Source organism: Sorex araneus, chromosome 5 (genome assembly GCF_027595985.1).
Source record: "Sorex araneus isolate mSorAra2 chromosome 5, mSorAra2.pri, whole genome shotgun sequence".
NCBI classification, from domain to species: domain Eukaryota; kingdom Metazoa; phylum Chordata; class Mammalia; order Eulipotyphla; family Soricidae; genus Sorex; species Sorex araneus.
The window spans coordinates 46,911,098-46,917,700 of record NC_073306.1 but is presented as its reverse complement, the minus strand read 5'-3'; positions in this window follow the sequence as shown (position 1 = coordinate 46,917,700).

The window sequence follows — 6,603 nt, the reverse complement described above, 5'->3', positions numbered from 1 at the left end:
TATGCCTTGCATGTGTAGGCCCTGGGTTTGATCCCTGGCACCACAAGGCCCTCGGAGCACTCACTGTCAGATGTGGTCTCCAACAACAACAATAAGGCACTACCAATATTTCATTTGTTTGTTTGGTTTGGGGGGCAATGCTCAGAGGTTACTTCTGGCTCTGCACTCAGGAATTACTCCCAGCTATGCTCAGGGGACCATATGGGGTGCTGAGGATCTAACCCAGGTCAGCCATGTGCAAGGCAAGTGCCCTACCCACTGTACATTTCAGAGAATTGAGAAAAAAAATTTCTTTTCATTAGTGTGTGAATATGGTATAGAGGACAAATCCAGGGGCTCACACATGCAAGGCCTGATCTCTTCTACTGTGCCATACCTCCTTCTTCTCTTTTAAATTTTTATGGCTGGTCTCCTCAACCATACTACTTTTGTTTTTGTTGTTGTTGTTTTTCTCTTTGGGCCACACTGACTGTATTCAAGGCTCATTCCTGGCTCTTTGCCCAAGGATCACTTCTGGCTGTATTTGGGTGGATATATACTCAGGGGACCATATATGGTGCCTTGGATCAAAGCCAGGTTGGCTGCAGGCAAGTGCCTTCCTTGCTGTACTATCTCCCTGGCCCTTAACCATACTCCTTGAAGTCAGTGTCTGAAAACATCTACCTCATGCCAAGAACATTGGGTATATAACCTATACTCTTCACAGAAATCCTGCCAAGTGGGTAGTCTCCCTAGTTTAGATATAAAGCTCCTTTAGAGATTAAGGAATAGACTCAGATACGTGAGAGAGGCCCTGGCTCCATACATGACATCAGAAAGGAAAGAAGGAAGGAAGAAAGGGAGGAAGGAAGGAAGGTGGGTGGGAAGGAAGGAAGGAAGAAAAGAAAGAAATTAAGCAACTGACTATTCAAGCATCCATGAGAATATAGGTGAGTCAGATATGGCCTGCGGTTGTTTTGTTTTGTTTTGTTTTGTTTTGTTTTAAGGGGGACACCACCTGGCAATGCTCAGGCCTTCCTCCTGGCCCTGTACTCAGGGAGCACTGCTGGTGGGGCTCAGTGGACCACATGGGGTGCCGGGATCAAACCCTGACCAGCTGCATGTAAAGGAAGCACCCACCCCCTGGTTTTTTTTTTTTTTTTTTTTTTTTTTTTTAAAGAAATATTTTATTGAACCACCGTGAAAACAAGAAAAAAAATACAAAGCTTTCAGGTTTAAGTCACAGTCAAATACTGATTAAACCACCATCCCTTCACCAGTGCACCCGTTCCACCACCAAGAACCCCAATACACCCCCCTCCCACACCACCCCCATCTAAGTACCTAATGATATTCCCATTATTCTCTCTATATATTGAGTACATTTCATATTTCCATACAGAACTCACTATTGTTGATTGGAAATTTTCCCCAACAATCAGGCCTGCTGAATAAGCATCATCTAATAGTTTCTCTTCCTTGGTAAAAGTGAAGACTTTGAGTCCGCGCGGCCGCAATAGCGGCCGCGCGGTTTTGGGTTTCTAATATTTTAGCTCAGTTCACAGTGAAAATGGATGGCTGCAAGAATCTGCTCTGGTGCCAAAATGGGTTAGGAGACCTCAGGATCACAGTCAGTAGGCGCGGAGGCTCTGCTTCTCGTGCCGCGGCTCTTGGTTCATCTCTGGGCGGAAGGCGCGCCGGGAACACCTCCCCTCCCAGGATCACCTACAGGCTACGTCACTAAAGAGAGTCCTACCTCCTGGTGGAGGGGTCTTAGAGGGTGGCTCTCACCGCGTGGCTGCTGCCGCTGCCGCCATTTTCGCTCAGAAAAATGGGGTGGAGAGGGGAAAAAAATCCCTCCCCGGGCTGCACGAGGTTGTAGTTCAGTTCACAGTCAAAATGCATGGCTGCAAGAATCTGCTCTGGTGCCAAAATGGGTTAGGAGACCTCAGGATCACAGTCAGTAGGCGCGGAGGCTCTGCTTCTCGTGCCGCGGCTCTTGGTTCATCTCTGGGCGGAAGCCCCCTGGTTTTTATTTTTAATCATATTTGCTAGAATTCAAATCCACAATCATATTTGAAATAGTTGACATTTTTATCCATAATAGGGCGAGTGTATCCAACCATCCTAGTAACAACCTTGGAGGGAAGCGTTGGTTTTCTCCCCACTACAGAGATGAAGACATGAGGCTCACAGAGGCGAGGTAACTTCCGTGGCTTTTGTGGGTGATGCAGGATAGAATTTTAGCTTGAGCAGCCTGACGTCAGGGTCCATCTTCAGCCAGTGCGAGTGTGTCAGCTTCCCCCTGGGCTGCTTGGGGCTGTGCACTCCCCCCGGGAAAATGTTTAAGTGATGGGATAGATGATGACATTGAAGCCTGTGACCCAGGGAAGGAGTTACTGGTGATGGATCTTAGGAGACCAGAGAAGACCACCTCTTCCTTCCAAAGACACTGCATGGTAGACGGCCAGGGCGGACAGCTCTGAGAATGGGGGTGGAAGGTAGCCCCTGCTTCAGAAAGCAGATGGGGGGGAAGAAGTGAACGATCCAGATTTGCAGGAAGGGCTACCCCAGAGCCTGGTGTGATGCCCAGAAAACACACAGGAAAGTGGGAGCTGTCCAAGGGCCCCCATCTAGGAAATTCGCCACCCAGTGGGTTAATTATACTCAGACAGAAAACAACACTGACTTCCCCAGACAGACCGGGAGGGGAGAAACCCAAACAGACAGTTACAGTTCAGCCAAATCAGGGCTAATCTTTAATCTTTTATGGATGTGTGTAATACATTAACCACGATAGCCTGTCCCGCAAGGCACCTCAACACCTGCTCGCCCGGAGGCTGGGGTTGGGCTGGCGAGGCTAAGTGGAAAGGAGCAAGTAAATAGGCCAATTACTCCCCGGCTGCAGACTTTCCTAGGTGCCCTCCTTGAGCTGAAATGGCTGATGTGGCCTGTCAGACAAGGGGTGCGGTGGGGCGGGAAACCCTTGAGTCAGCAGCTCAAGAAGACAAGGCACAAAATCACCAGAGAGGCCTTACCTGTCTCTCAGCAAACAAAACTCCTGAAGAGCAAGAATTGTATTATTTATTATTTGTCATTGGGTGGTTGCTATTAATATAGTTTTCATAATAGGGAAAAATGCAAAGGTGAAGAATTACTAAGACCAGGTGTCTTGATGGATTATGAAATCCTAAGTTTCAACTATTATATATATATACATATATATATATATATATATATATGTTAGGAGGAGGGGCTGAGACCACACCCCATGAGCTCAAGGGCTTCCCCTGGCTCTGCACTTAGGGGTCACTCTTGGAGGTGTTTGAGGAACCATATGGGGTGCTGAGGCTTGAACTGGTATATGCAAGACAAGTGCTTAATCCCTGTGCTATCTCTCTGGCCCCTACTACATATATTTTTTCAGTGTTAAGAAGCACCTTGTCTCCTTTGTATATCAGGAGACTGATAAACATGCAAGATACATATGTGGAGAAGTTTCTCAATTGTCTGAAACCCTCTTATTAAGTAAATGCTGTGATTCAAAGTCGACAAAGAGGAGAGTGTCAAAGAACTGAAGCAATATGATAGTTCAGTCTCCCATTCCAAATAAAAATTCTTCCTACCATAACCTCTGTTCTATTATCTGGAAGGGGGTTGATTCTGTTTTTTTTTGGGGGGGTCACACCAGTGGTGCTCAGGGGCTACTCCCAGCAGTGCTTGAAGGACCCTGAGGTGTGGGGATAGAATAGTATTCGAATACAGGGATCAAACACCCTTCAAGCCATGTTTCAGGTTCATATTTATTTATTTTGGTTTTTGGCTTACACCTGGCAGCACTCAGAGCTTACTCCTGGCTCTGCATGCAGAATTTACTCCTGGAGGGGATTTGGGGGCCAGATGGGATGCCAGGGATGGAACCAGTTGGCTACCTATAAGGCAAGAACTCTACCCAGTATACTATCTCCTCAGCTCCTCTGGTCCATATTTATTATTTTTATATTTTCCCCTTGCCAGGAGCCCCAGATGTGCCTTGCATATACTGGGTAAGTGTTTTAAGTTAATAAGCCATGTTCTGGGCCTGTCTTGCTGGAATTCACAAATAGCATCTCAGCACACACAGTGACACTTGGGTTTGAACTCATGACCCTGTGCTTGCCAAGCAGGTGCTTTAAGTCATTGCACCATCTTCTTGGTCCCCTGGGACTTCGCTTCTTAGCAAGGCAACAGTTCATTGCACCCGTGGTTTCTTAGGTGAAGCAGAAATCTGTCTCCTGTAACTCCCCCCAGCATTTCTAATTCTGTCTTCTGGAACTACACAAAATCAGCCCAATTCTTCCAGGAGGCAGAGTAAATTAGAATAATAAGCAGTCTCTGGGAGCAGACGGATCTGGTTTTAATTCCAGACTCTGCCAGTTATTAGCAAGTTACTTAACTTCTCAGATCTTGTTTCCTCATCTATCCAGTGGGTTCAAGTACCCGTTGTATTGAGATTCAGAGGGGATAAATGTGAGGCACCTGGCCTCTGATGCACAGACAGATGGGATACTCCCCACTCTTTGTCACTCTCTCCTTGTGGGCTTTGTCTGTGGAGTTTTCTTTATGTAACTGTACAGATCTTATATTCCCTCTTTTTTCCCAAGTTAAACACTCCCCAGTGCCTGAAGATTCTCTGGAGAACTCTGATTCACAGCATACATGAATGACCCAGGCCTCTCCAAAGACCTAAAGATGTTAGATAACTTGGGTTGGAGAAACAGTATAGCGGGTAAGGTGCTTGCCTTACATGCGGACAGCTTGGGTTCGGTCCCGAACATCACATATGGTTTTTCAAGTACTATCAGGCATGTTCTCTGAGCACAAGACTAAAGCTTGAGAAAAAAAAATGTTATGGGGGCCAGACAGATAGTACAGCAGGCAGGACGCTTTCCTGGAGAGTAGCCGAATTCGGCTTGATCCCCAGCATCCCATATGGTCCCCTGAGCACTGCCAGGAGTAATTCCCAAGTATGGAGTCAGGGGTAACATCTCAGCATCACTGGGTGTGACCCAAAAACAGACAAAAAAAAAAATTAAACAACTTGCCTACAGCCATATAAGCAGTTGCCAGGATTCTAGACTAGCTGCGTCTGGCTCTAAAGCCACACCTTCAAATCTAGATCTCCAGCAGTGCTGTCGGATGGAGATAGAACGTGAGTCACATATGTCATCGAAAACACCCAGGGGCATGGCCGGTGGTCAAACGCCTGCTCCATGGACGATACCATGAATTGAGTCCACAGTGCTGTGCACATAGGCTGAGCTGGGTCGTGGCAGCTCGGCTGTGTTTGAGCCCTGGGGCCAGAACAGAGTGTGGCCACTTGCACACAGTCAGGTGTGAGTGCACAGCTAAAGATGAGCGGGCACTGTGACCAGGAGTGTGGTACCCTCTGAGCAGTGACCCTGTGATCTCTGTGGAGACCCCCAGCAAGCACTACAGCCAGAAAGTAGGCGAGTGCCATGCCCCGGGAGGACGACCCACCATAAACAGGAGGAAGGGGGCGAGGGAGTGGAAAGAGCATTGAGCATGCAGGAGCCGGTGGTTTCTTAACCCCTGAGCACTGAACCAGGAGTAGCCCTAGGGCATCTTGGGGTCCGATCTAAATAACAGGAAAAAAATGTTGAGACTTTTTTTCAATATTAAGTCTTCAAAATCTAGTTTAGATCTTATCTTTGTAGCATCTCTGACTTTAACTGAAGCTTGTGGCTTCACATAGCACAGTGGCACATACCTGGAGCAATGGTATGGTCCCCTGGCCTGTAATTTTAGAACTTTGGTTTCCAGCACCCCCAAATCCAGTGCTAATGCCTCCCAGAAGACCAAGAAAACATTAATAATGCCTCTGCTAATTTGTGTTCTCGACCAATCATCATCAAAACAAAAACAGTATTTATATTAAGCCCCCAGTGTGCCTGGAATCATCGAGGGAGTTGGAGGTACTGCAGTGAACAAAACAAATCCCTGCTTTCAGAGGGTTGATGCTTTTAAAGGCAGGTGTGTGTGGGGGAGGGGAGATAAACAATCAGAAGTAAGTGGTGTGTCACCTGGTTAAATATGCTATGAAGAAAAAATGTGGCAGAGTACAGCAGTAGTGGGCATAGCAAACAGTGGATTGCTACTTATTTATTTTTGTGTTGCCAGAATCTAACCTAGGGCCTCACACATACATGGGAGGCACGTGCACCCCTGAGATACATTCACACACCCCCATATGCAAGTGTATTGTAATTTCACTTCTCAGTATTTCTCTCTATATATCTGCTTCTCTGTCTCTCTGTGTATGTCTCTGTCTCTTTCTTTACTTTTTTTTGTTTTGTTTTGTTTTTGGGACCACACCTGGCATGATGAGGGTTCACTCCTGGCAGGCCTTAGGAGATGCTAGGGATCAATAATGGGTTGACAAGTGCACTACCCACTATACTATCACTCTGGCCCCTGCCCCTCTTTTCTTTCTTTTTCCTTTGGGTCATACCCAGTGGTGCTCAGGGGCTACTCCTTGCTCTGTGCTCCAGGATCACTCCTAGGTACTCAGGGAATCATGTGGTGGCAGGAGGGCCATATGCACACTCATCCTGAGACAATGTT